Genomic DNA, 12,870 nt, shown 5'->3' on the forward strand with positions numbered 1-12,870 from the left:
TCTTTTGTCTAATCCATTTTAGTCCTTAATACTTGACCTGGATCATTCCTGTTGGCTAGATTACACAGCATTCATGCTGATTTTAAACTGGCCTGGGGAGGTGTGGGGCGGGTTTGCCTCATTTGTGTGAGAATTTCAGGAGGAATCGACATCTTTTCCTAGACCATTTTTACCCTGAAAAGCAAGCTGCCTTTTTATATTTAAATGAATAATCATAATGAGAGTCCTTAAACAGATTTTGGTGTGTTCTGTGAGTGTATGAATAGCGTAGCTGCCTATCAAAGGTGGACTGGATAAAGAAAATGTGGTACATTTACATGATGGAACATTATGCAGCCATAAAGAAAAACAAAATTATGAACTTTGCAGCAACTTGGATGGATTTGGAGTCTATAATACTCAGGGATATAGCACAGAAACAAAGATCTGAGTATTACCCATATTCACTCATAAGCTGACCCTGAATATTTACATAATACTGAAAGAAAGGGATTGGCAGTGGGGGGGGCACATAACATCAACAAGGTTACCATAACTTTACCTGTACAATGACCAACTGTGTACCTAACCCTGAATTGTACCCCACATCTTTAAAATAAAAAATAAGGAGAAAAAAAAAGTCTGACTCACTCACAATGAGGTAAGAGACAGATTTTCATCATGTAGTATGTCCTATCTTCAAGTAAAAATCAAGAACCGGCCAGGTACAGTGACTCTCACTTGTAATCCCAGCACTTTGGATGGCAGAGGCAGGAGGATCACTTGAGACTAAGAATTCCAGACCATCCTAGTGAGACCTCATCTCTACAAAAATAAAAAAAATTAGCCAGGTGTGGTGGTGCATTCCTATAATCCCAGCTACTCAGGAGGCTGAGGCAGAAGGATCACCTGAGCCCAGGAGGTTGAGGCTGCAGGAAGCCAGGATAACCACTGCACTCCAGCCTGGGTGACAGACGGAGACCCGATTCAAAAAACAAAAAAAAGAACAACGAGTAACCATTTTATTCTTTTTGAAAAAGCAGGATTTGTTGAGAGGACAGAAAAGTTCCCACAGCGGGAGGAGACCCGAAGAGATTGCCCCGGAACCATTTCCTTTCCAAGGCCCCACATCAACTATGGATGCAAGTCTAAATTTTTCCAGCAGTAGAGTGTTAAAACCAAAATTCTAAATCCGAGAGACCACCAAGGAGCCAGCTCCGATGCAAACACACGAGGGTCTTTATTCAGGCTCGAGTCTGGGCTCACAAACCGAAACCGACACAGTGGCTCAAGCTTGAGAGCCCCGATCCAGTATGGCAAGCAGTTTTTATGCACAATTACAGAGGGAGGGGCTGGGTGTGACTGGTTTTTCCTAGGCTTGCAACATTAACCAATCAGAAGTCTGCAGACCTTGCATAATTAGTCCCCAATAAGGTCCGCGGTGATGTCAAGGGACAGGGGTGCTTAAGATTGGTTGGTTCATTTTTGGTTTGCGCAGGCTCTAGCTCAGTTACCTGTGATTGATGGGAAACAGCTAAATGGGCAGAGTGGAATGTCAGATAAGCTAGGTTTACACAGTCACTTCGCGTAAGCAAAGGAATGTTCGGAAGGGGCTTATCGCTTAACATTTACATCCCGTTGGGACAAACAAAGCTTAACAAAGTTCTAAGTACAAACACTGCTTAACACATTGTATAACTATACAACCAGTCACTGCCTGACACCTGACATGTGCCTAATTTTACGGGGTCTGAGGTAGGATCTAAAATACTAAGAATTCATAAAATATAGTGAACATGAGGTAGGGATATATAAAATACAATGAACATGAGGTAGGGATATATGGCAAGTATAGCTTCTTAAGTCACTTGGGTCCCTCAAGAGGACATTTAGCTCCTCAGTCGTGGGTCTTAGTGTCATCTCTTTTTCAAGGGGATCTGATCATTGACTATGAAAGAGAAAAAAAGAAATCAAAGTCCTCTATAAACCACAGCCCTGTTTCTTTGTCTCTGAAAGGCTTTCAGCTTCATTTCTTGCAAGAATTTTCAAAGCAGGTGACAAGTGAAGGTGAGGAGCCTTCAGAGCAAGCCTTGAAAGGGTCATTTGCTAATTAGGTATCTTTCTAGGCAACTGGCTACTAACCAATTCTTAACAATACTCATTGTTCCTCAAATCCTTTCCCAGAAAACCTGAACAAATGGCTAAGCTGGGAGGATGGGAGATGGAGCAGGCTGCAATCATCAGTGAGACTTGCAAGTACCCTCTGGTCCTGAAGGAGCACAGACTTCGGCTCCTCCTCACCAGCCAGATGTTGCCTGATGTGCAGGAATGACCAGAAAATAGGCCCAGTCAAAACGACAGGAAATGAGCGTTGGATACTTATGTTAAAAATGTGTCAACCCTCTAGCCAGGCACAGTGGCTCACACTTGTAATCCCAGTACTTTGAGAGGCCAAGGCACTTGAGCCAAGGAGTTCAAAACCAGCTTGGGCAACATAGTGAGACCCGTCTCTACAAAAAAAAAAAAAAAATCAGCAAACCCTGGTAGTGCATGCCTGTAGTCCCAGAGGCAGGGAGGCTGAGGCACAGTAAGATCATTTGAGACCAGGAGGTCAAGGCTGTGGTGGGTTGTGATAGTGCTGCTGCACTCTAGCCTGGGTGACAGAGTGAGACCCTGATTTAAAAAACAAAAAAAAGGTCATCTATCAAATGAGCCATCAGCCCTACTACAAGACAGGCTGGCTCCCTTCCACTTATGCAGGCTGAAACGCTCAGGCATGAGCTGAAGCTTCAGTCCACAGATGGAATTTCTTTTTCTTAAAAGAAGCCTTGGTTCTGCTTTTAAGGTCTTTCAACTGATTGACTCAGATCCACCTAGATTACTTCTCCAGCCACAAGCCTCTTCACAGAGCTTGGGACTTTGTAAAGTCTTAAAAGTAGGATGGGCGGGGCTTGGAGCCTCAGCCTGTAATCCCAGCACTTTGGGAGGCCGAGGCAAGTGGATTGCCTGAACTCGCGGGTTCGAGACCCACCCGGGCAACTTGACGAGACCTCATCTCTACAATAAATTTTTAAAAATTAGCCGGGCGTGGTAGCGTGTGCCTGTAGTTCCAGTTACTTGGAAGGAGGCGGAAGGATCGCCGGAGCCCAGCAGGTCGAGGCTGTGGTGTCCGGGAGCGTGCCACTGCACTCCAGTCTGGGCGACAGAGTGAGACTCCAACTCAAAAAAAAAAAAAAGTAAGTTTATGAGTAACCAAAGAATTGATGTTGAGATTACATTGGGTGCCCCTCCCCACTCCACCAAAGATGCAAAACTATCATTTGTTTTGTCACCAATAACCACATCAAATAACAAATGTAGAACATGCCAATTTTTCTTTTTATGCTTTCTTTATTTATTTAGTCCAAGTCTCACTCTGTCGCCCAGGCTGGAGTGCAGTGGCATGCTTAGGGCCACTGCCCCGTCAACCTGCTGGACTCAGGTGATCCTTCTGCCCCAGTCTTACAACTAACTGGAACAACAGGCACGTACTACCATTGCCAACTTATTTTTTGATTTATTGTAGAGACGAGGTCTCACCAAGTTGCCAAGGCTGGTCTCGATCGAACCCCTGAGTTCAGGCAATCCTTCTTCTTCACCTCCCAAAATGCAGGGATTACAGCCTTGAGTCACCTATGAGAATTGAAATTGCTTATTAATGTCATATTAATTCATCTATTCCCATAATGTTTTTTATCTCAGTCTTTCACACTGGCAGGCAGAATATAATGTTGCTTGCAGGAGACAGAAAAAATCTGAAGTGATTCTGAGAGATGATGAGGTTCAGGACGTACCACCTCCAAATATGGCACTTTAACATTTGAGAAAAAAACAGAAGCAAGAAGGTTTTTCTGCACTTCTCCTGCCCCTCTCCCCTCAAACAGGCTATAACAGAATTCTCTGACCTTCTAATGCAAGTCATAAGACCTTCATTCCAGAAGAGTCCTTTCTATAACTGGAGGAAAAGTTTGAAGACACAGAGAAGAATTTGAACCAAGAGGCCTTGCTAAATTCCCCCAGTTTATTACCATGAGATCATATCTTTCTGTTCTCTAATCACACTTCCATATGACTGTTCATAAAAAGATAAAATTATCCCTGCTTCTTTGGGTCTTCATTTCTGAAGGCTTCCATGTCATCAAAATTAATATCACATAAGTGTGTTATGCTTTTCTCTTGTTAATCCATTTTTTGTTACAGGGGTCTCAGTCACAGGCCTTGTGGTGGGTAAAAAAAGATATCTCCCTTTCTCCCCTACAGAGGTAAAGCAGAACACCTTAACCCACTCCCTTAAGTCACCTGAATTAGATTTCAACATTACCAGTTTACCTTAATATTAAAATAAATGTGGGTAAAGAAATTGACAAGCTGATCCTAAAATTTATATGGAAATGCAAAGGACCGAGAACAGCCAAAACAATCTTGAAAAAGAAGAGAAAAGAGGACTCACACTTCCCGACATCAAAACTTATTACAAAGCTATAGTAATCAAGACTGTGTGGTACTGTATAAGGATAAACAGATACACTGTGAGCTTTTGTGTTTTATGTGTCAGCTTGGCTAGGTGATAGTCCCCTGTTGGTCAGTAAAACACTGAATCTAGGCTTTGCTGTGAAGGTATTTTGTAAATGTGGCTGAAAGTCTGTAATCAGTTTACTTTAAGTAAGGAGATTATCCTAGATAATTTGGGCAGGACTGAGTCAGTCAGTTGAAAAGCCTTAAGAGAAGAACTAAGGCTTCTCTGAAGAAAAGGAAATTCCATCTGCGGATTGAGCATTTCAGTTTGACCCTCCTGACAATTTTAGACTTGTCACAGTTGCATAAGCCAATTCCTTGCAGTAAACCTTGCTTGATCCTTCCTTCTGTGTGTGTATTCATGTGTATATGTGTGTGTATAATCTCCTACTGGTCCCATTTTCCTGACTATTCCATGGGCCAACAGAATAGAATTGAGAGTATAGGGACAAATCCTTACATTCTTATATCTATGGCCAATTGATTTTTGACAAAGGTGCCCAAACAATTCAATGGAGAAGGTATAGTCTTTATGGGTGGGCAAGGATGTTGGGAGGGGGTCCTGGAACAGCTATGAAGATGATTTCAGTAGAAGCCTGAAGGTGAGCAGGAAATTACTAGCTATGTGTATAAGGAGAGGTTAGTTCAGAAGAGGAAGAGAGGGAGAGACATACAGCACTGGGAGCATCTGCCCATTGGTGTTCCCATCCCACACCAGAGGAAGACCACACTTCAGGCCACCAAGTCTGGCATGGGAAAGGGATATGACAGATACTAAGAGTTGTCTACCCAATAACCTCCTTCCTTTCCTGTTCATGGAATCTCAATTTTATTTGTCATAATAAACAGCCCACCCTTGGCTGGTCTAAACCAGTCCTGACAATCATCTTCCTCTTAGACAGCCACTCATTTTTCCAGCCTCCATCAGAGCTAAGGGTGACCAGATGACCCAGTAATGGTCCATAATATATAGTGGGAAAAGTCTCTCCCTTCCTGATAGAAGGGGCAGAAGTGGCTGGCATCAGCTCTTTCTCTTTCTTCTTGCATTGACCTTGAATATGATGCCTGAAGTAGCACCATTAAACAACAAACAAAAACTAAAACCCAACTTGCTAAGAATGAGGGATGGAAAAGATATAAATAACCTATGTCCTTGATGCAGTATAAACCAGTTGCTATAATCACAAAATCCACCCATGAAGAACTTCTGTCATACAGTACAATGATCTCCTGTTTTTCATTATCAGATTTGCTGTAAGTAGCAATCAAAAGGATTTCTATAGGATACAGAGCATTTCTGGCTAAAAACAGAGAAGTAGAGTCTTCTTCCTAGCCCTTCTTTAAAATCCCTGTCAACAGCTCTTCTTGACTAGGTGCATGAACTTCATCCCGACTGACCAACTCTGTGGGTGTCTTTTCTTTCTTTCTTTTTTTTTTTTTAAGTTGGAGTCTCACTCTGTCGCCCAGACTGGAGTGCAGTGGCCGCTCCCGGCCACCGCAGCCTCGACCTGCTGGGCTCCGGCGATCCTTCCACCTCAGCCTTCCAAGTAGCCAGAATTACAGGCATGCGCTACCACACCCGGCTGATTTTTTTATTTATTGTAGAGATGAGGTCTTGCTGCCCAGGCAGGTCTCGAACCCGCAGGCTCAGGCAATCCACTTACCTCAGCCTCCCAAAGACGCAGTATTACATAAAGGCTGAGCCACCGAGCCCAGCTTGTGGGTGTCTTTTCTGATGACCATTCTCTTCCAACTCCATTTGCTCTGGGAAGTTACAAAAAGAACAATGCCATTCTGCCCTGGCTTGTTTATGATAATGCTGCACCAATGACAGCCATCGTATCATATGAGGTTCCGGGAGCCACTGCAGACAGTAAATGGTGGAAATGGCCCACAGCCCGGGGCTGCGCCCATGTCAGGCTGCAATTACCAGAAAGATTTCAGCTTTTGCTCCCAGCAGAGGGCCTTGTTGATTTCAGTTTTTGCTCCTGGCAGAGGACCACTGCTGGGCCCAAAGCTTATTAGCCACTGGAAGTTGACACAGGCTCACGGACTGGAGCATCCAACTGTGAAATGAAGAACTGATATTCTTGCAGACTTAACAGTGTCTCCACTGCAGTTTTTCTATTAACCAAATCTGTGAGGACCCACCTGTAACAAGGGACAACTGGTAATATTTCGTCATCTGCGTCAAATCCATCTACAGTTCAAAAGACAGAAATAATTTAATACGAGCCTTGGATAGATTCTGTTGGCTTTTTTCTTTCTTTCTTTCTTTCTTTTTTTTTGAGTTGGAGTCTCACTCTGTCGCCCAGACTGGAGTGCAGTGTCCGCTCCCAGCCACCACAGCCTCAACCTGCTGGGCTCCAGCGATCCTTCCGCCTCAGCCTTCCAAGTAGCTGGAACTACAGGCGTGCACTACCACGCCCGGCTCATTTTTTTATTTATTGTAGAGGTGAGGTCTCGCCAAGTTGCCCAGGGGGAGTCTCGAACCCGCGGGCTCAGGCTATCCACTCACCTCAGTCTCCCAAGTCACAGGATTACAGGCTGAGCCACCGAGCCCGGCTGGCTTTTTTCTTTCATTCTCCATGTAAGAAAAAACCCACAAGGAAAACAGCAAAAAATAACTTTTACCCCTGAGTTGAAGCCACCCAGACTTTGTCAGTGAAAGCTCTGAGAAATCACAGAGCCTTGTGAAAATATATGCAGTCATCCCTCAGCATCCATGGGAAATTAGTTCCAGGACCCCTGCAGATACCAAAATCTGTGGCTACTCAAGTCCCTTATAGAAATTGGCACAGTATTTGCACATAAGCTACGTACACCCTCCCGTATACTAAACTTTAAATCATCTCTAGGTTATAAGAGAAAACAGACAGCTACAGGTCTTTGTAATATATACCAGCGGAGGGTTTTCTGGGCGGGCAGGGATGTTGGGAGGGGGGCCAGGAATGGTTATGAAGATGATTTCAGTAGAAGCCTGAAGGTGAGCAGGAAATTACTAGCTATGTGTATAAGGAGAGGTTAGTTTAGAAGAGGAAGAGAGGGAGAGACATACAGCACTGGGATCATCTGCCCAATAGTACCACCCATTGAAGACTTCTTGTCATACAATAATGACCTAACACTTATAATATCTAATATGTTAGAAATGCCATGTAAATAGTTATTACACTGTATTTTAAAATTTGTATTGTTATTACTGTTTAGGAACAGGGGCTTTTTCTGTCATCCAAGTTGAGGTGCAGTGGTGTGATCACAGTTCACTGCAGTCTTGATCTCCTGGACTCAAGTGATCCTCCCACTTTGGCCTCCTGAGAAACAGGGACTACAGACATGCATCGCCACACCCAGCTAATTTTTCTTTTTGGTAGAGAAAGAATCCCAATCTCCTATCTTCAAGTGATCCTCCTGCCTTGACCTCCCAGAGTCCTGGGATTACAGACATGCGCAGTGTATTTTTTCTATCTATCTATCTATCTACCTATCTATCTATCTATCTATTTTTGAGCCTTGTATTATTTCTTGTTGTTGTACTGTTATTTTTTTTCTTTTTTTCCTGAATATTTTTTATCCAGGGTTGGTAGTATTCGTGGAGGCAGACCCTATGAATACGGAGAGCTGACTACTCTTTCAAGTGAATGACAGAGACCCAATGTAAGACGGTCTTCAGGAAATTGTAAGCTCATTGAGGACAGAAGCAAGGTTATTTTTGGCACACAATTTGGTGCTCCCTCTTCCTGACTGCAATTTGTGCTGACTCTTTTCCTCACTCCCTTACTCCTCTTTTTGCCTTCCTCATCTTTACCTCTTGCATGTTTTCTTCTCTTAGAGGCTGCATGTCCTGGTATGTGGAGATTGATTTAGCTCCTCTGAGTTTCTGCAGTGCTGCACCTCTGCCTACTACCCTCTAAGCACAACAAGGTTTCTCTTTAAAAGTGGTGGTCGGGGGTAGGCTATATTCACATCTATAGCTGTATCGATATCTATATTTTATAACTCCTAGAAATCATAATGTCTATACATTCATTCTTTCACTTAAATACCTTCGCATCTCTTTTTGCCTGCTAAGTTCCATCCTCCTCACTTTTTTTTTTCTGCTCCCCAGGCTGGAGGGCAGTGGCACAATCATGGCTCATGGCAGCCTCGACCTTCTAGGCCCAGATGATTCTTCCACCTTCACCTCCCCAAGTAGCTGAGACTACACTACATTGGTTATTTTTTTTAAAATAGAAACAAGGTCTCACTATGTTGTCTAGACTGCTCTTGAGCTCCTGGGCTCAGGCAATCCTCTTGCCTTGGCATCCCAAAGTCCCAAAGTGTTGAGGTTACAGGAGTGAGCCACTGCACCTGGCCTACCTTTCTTTTTCTTTTTTTTTTTTTTTTACGTTGGAGTCTCATCCCATCACCTAGTCCGGGATGCAGTGGCATGCTCATGGCCACCCCAGCGTTGACCCACTGGGCTCAGGCAATCTTTCTGCCTCAGCCGGAACTACAGGCCAGAACTACAGGCCAAACTACAGGCTCATCCCACCACACTGGCTAATTTTTTGATTTATTGTAGAGATGAAGTCTCACCAAGTTGCCCAGACTGTTCTCAAACCCGTGGGCTCAGGCTTTCCCCTCACCTCAGCTTCTCAAAGTGCTGGGATTACAGGCTTGAGCCACCACGCATGGCCCCACCTGACTTTCAAGGTCCTCCATGACTAAGACCAACTATCCTGAAAAACAGTTTCTTTCCCAATATTACCACTACTAACATTTGTGACTGGATAAATTTTGTTGTTGCAAAATGTCCTGTGCATTGTGGGATGTTTAGCAGCATCCCTGGCCCCTCCCCACTAGATGCCAGTAGCACACCCCTGCCCACCTATGACAACCCGAAGTTTCTCCAGACGTTGTCAAGTGTCCCTGAGGAGCAAGATCTCTCCAGATTGAGAACCACTGTTAAGGCCTCATCACCTGCAGCCTTCCTTACTCTGCCTATGCTCCATGTCCGGCACACTCTGAATGACCCCCCTCCGCATCTTTGCTTGCTCTCTACCACTGATTGGGATGCCCTTCCCTTTCACCACCTGACTCCACTCACCTAAAACCCTACTCCTTCTCTAAGGCCAAAATCATCGTTCCATGAAATGTTACCTGATTCCTCTTATTCAAAGCTTTAAGTGTTTGTCCTTGGAATACGATTTGTTGTTAATTCTCATCACTTAATTCTTTCTCCATTTCTATTTGACTCCTTGAGTGTTGTAACTATTTTGTAGGTGCTCAACAAATGAGCGTTTGCTGAATGAATATATGTAAGCCTGTTTTTGTGGCTGAAAATTGGAACATGGTAGTAGGAAATAATGTTCTCTCCTTGGAGAAGGAGGTCACAGGGTCTCATTCTCCTGCCTTTTGCATCTTTCTTCCTGAGTTATTGGTCATATATTATAATAGGTCTGAGGATTTAATAGGCCCTGACCTACTCAAAACAAGTTTGAAGAAACAAGCAAGCCGATCTTAATGATTTTCTTCCCCAACACACGTGGTAGGTGTCTTAAACCATTCTCATTGTTTCTAAATGTTGAGTAAAGCTCTAGAAATCCACAGGTCCCAGCTTCATGTGACCAACCCAGCCCCCAAAACCATCAGTACTCACAGTGGGAAGACTTTCTGCCACAGTAAGTACTATCAGCTACATTAAAATTTTAAGTTTTTTCTATCTAGGACCCAGTGTAAGTCACTTCTCACCTCTGGAGACAGGGCAGCTAGAAAGTCATGGGTTCCAGGACAGTCTTCCCATTGTCACGACGACTGACCCAATGTGGTACTGGAATTGTCCGCATGGCTAAGTAGCCATTGTAGGAGCCCTTCACTGGATAGTTTGATCTCTGCGTGGAAATTTAAGTTTTTCTATAATGCCACCTTGAGGTCATTGGGAATAGTGCCTCCTCCTTCCTCTTGTCACTGGACTGACTCAGTCTGAGGGATTTGAATGTTCCCTGGGCCTCAAATGACAGGTGCTGCAATAGTCTCAATAAACAGCATTGTCCTTATCACTGGAGGCTAGTCACTCTAGCTATTCTTATCATGAAGCTGACCTGTCAACAGAAACATTTGATGTCATATTGCTTGATGACATATCCTAGACATCCGTGTTGCTTTCTTTAAAAGAATAGCTTACCTTACAGGTAAAAGCTTGAAAAGAAATGGAATTATAAAAATTAGACAAAGAAAATATCTTTCAAAATCTCTACTCTCATGAGACTGGCCAGAGTTCAAACTTTTAAAAGCAAAAATAAAGATAGTGAGCAAGGAATATATATTTATGTGTGTGTATAAAAGTTGGATAAAAATAAGATACTGTTTAATTTCCTTCTGACTTCCCAAACAATTTTATATCATGGCAGTGAATGTTTTCTCGTCTTGTATATTAAGTTTTTTAAAAACTGAATAGCATCCTTGAGCAGAAAGTCTATTTGAAATTATTTTACTCTTTATAACCCTAAAATAATTTTTCCCCCAGGCTTGTGCCTGGTGACTGGTTTGAAAATCTAGAGGCTCTTTTATTTTGAGAGAGTATTTTCTTAAATAGATATCTGTAAAATTAATGATTAAAATCAATTAAGTTCAATCATACATTTCAAAATAGCTAGAAGAGAATAATTTAAATGTTCCTAGCATAAATAAAAGATAAATATTTAAGGTGATAGATATCCCAATTACCCTGATTTGATCTTTATACATTGTATGAATGTAGCAAATTAGCACATGCACCCTGAAAATATGTACATTTATTATGTATCAGTTTTAAAAATCAATTAAGTTCATGTTGGAAAGTAGTATAAAAAGACTTTGTCATTCTAATTAGGTAATTTATTGCCCTCTAGTGGCATGATATGCTAAATCATGATGTCAGACAAAAGCAAGATGAATTTGACTTCATTTGATTATTTATTGAATAGCTAATCTGTGCATGTACATACAGTTCTAGGCTCTGCAATTACAGCAGCAAAGAATATAAGCCAGTATCCTGACTTCAAGGAGCATACAATCCAATTGGGAGAAGATAGACAATTAAAGTTTAAATAAGAAAAATCAGAGTGATGTGCTCTGTAGAGAACTATAATCAGTTCTGTGGTAGAGAGTAGTTGAGTGGATACTTTATTTTATTTGTTTTTTAGTTGGAGTCTCTCTCTGTTGCCCAGGCTGGAGTGCAGTGGCACAATCATGGCTCACTGCAGCTTCAACCTCCTGAGCTCAGGCGATCTTTCTGCCTCAGCCTCCTAAGTAGCTGGGACTACAGGCATGTGCCACCACACCCAGCTAAATTTTTTTGTAGGGATAAGGTTGCCCCGTCTGGTCTCCTGGGCTCAAGAAACCTTCCCACCTCAGCCTTTCCAGATCATGCTAGGATTACAGGCATGAGTCATCGCAGCCAGCTAAGTGGATACTTCAGATGGCCCATCTAGAAAGTCCTACCTGGAAAGGTGATATTTGTCCTTAGATCTGAATGCCAAGATAGCTAGCCACATGAAGATCAGGAGAAAGACTGTTTCAGGCAGAGGAAACAACTAGAGCAAGAGTTTTAAGGCAGACATGAACTTGAGGTATTCAAGTAACAGAAAGATGTTCAGAGTGGGTGGAGCTTGGTGGATGGGAGAATGGCACAAGATGAGGTTGGAAAGGGCAGGTAGTGGCCAGATCATACATGGCCTTGGAAAGCCAGAGGGAAGTCAGTTGAGAATATCGAGCAGGGGAGTAACATAATTTGATTCACATTCTTTAAAACTTACTCTGGTTACAATGTGGAGAACAAATTGTAGGGGGTCAAAGGGAAGCCAGGTAGGAGGCCACTATAGTAACCCTCCGTCAGAAATCATGGTGGCTTGGTCCAGCACAGCACTGGTGGAAATGGAGAGATTTGACACAATTGGATATGTTTCAAAGGTTGAACCAATGGGATTTGTTGAATACCTTGGATGTAGGTGAGGGAAAGAGAGAACTAGAGAATGACACCTTTGTTTGTTTCTTTGAGTTGTAGTCTCATTCTGTTTCCCAGGCTGGAGTACAGTGGCATGATCACAGCTGCCACAGCCTTGCCTTCCACATCAGCCTTCCGAGTAGCTGGAACTACAGGTGCGTGTCACCACGCCTGAGTAATATTTTGATTCATTGTATAGATGCAGTCTCGCCACATTACCCAGGCTGGTCTTGAGCACCTGGGCTCAGACAATCTCTCATCTCTACTTCTCACAATGCTGGGATTAGAGGCATGAGCCACTGCACTAGCTCAATTTTTAATTGAATAACAGAATGGAAGGAAATAGTGTGTTGCAAGATGATGAAGATTGA

General features: G+C 43.0%; 1 pseudogene; it reads left to right on the top strand.

Annotated features, from left to right (window-relative positions):
• The first annotated feature begins 667 nt into the window (after positions 1 to 667).
• Positions 668 to 12,870, top strand: part of LOC110596692 — a 32,597-nt pseudogene continuing 20,394 nt past the window's right edge.

Source organism: Carlito syrichta, unplaced genomic scaffold (genome assembly GCF_000164805.1).
Source record: "Carlito syrichta isolate Samal-C Ts95f unplaced genomic scaffold, Tarsius_syrichta-2.0.1 Scaffold312222, whole genome shotgun sequence".
Taxonomy (NCBI): Eukaryota; Metazoa; Chordata; class Mammalia; order Primates; family Tarsiidae; genus Carlito; species Carlito syrichta.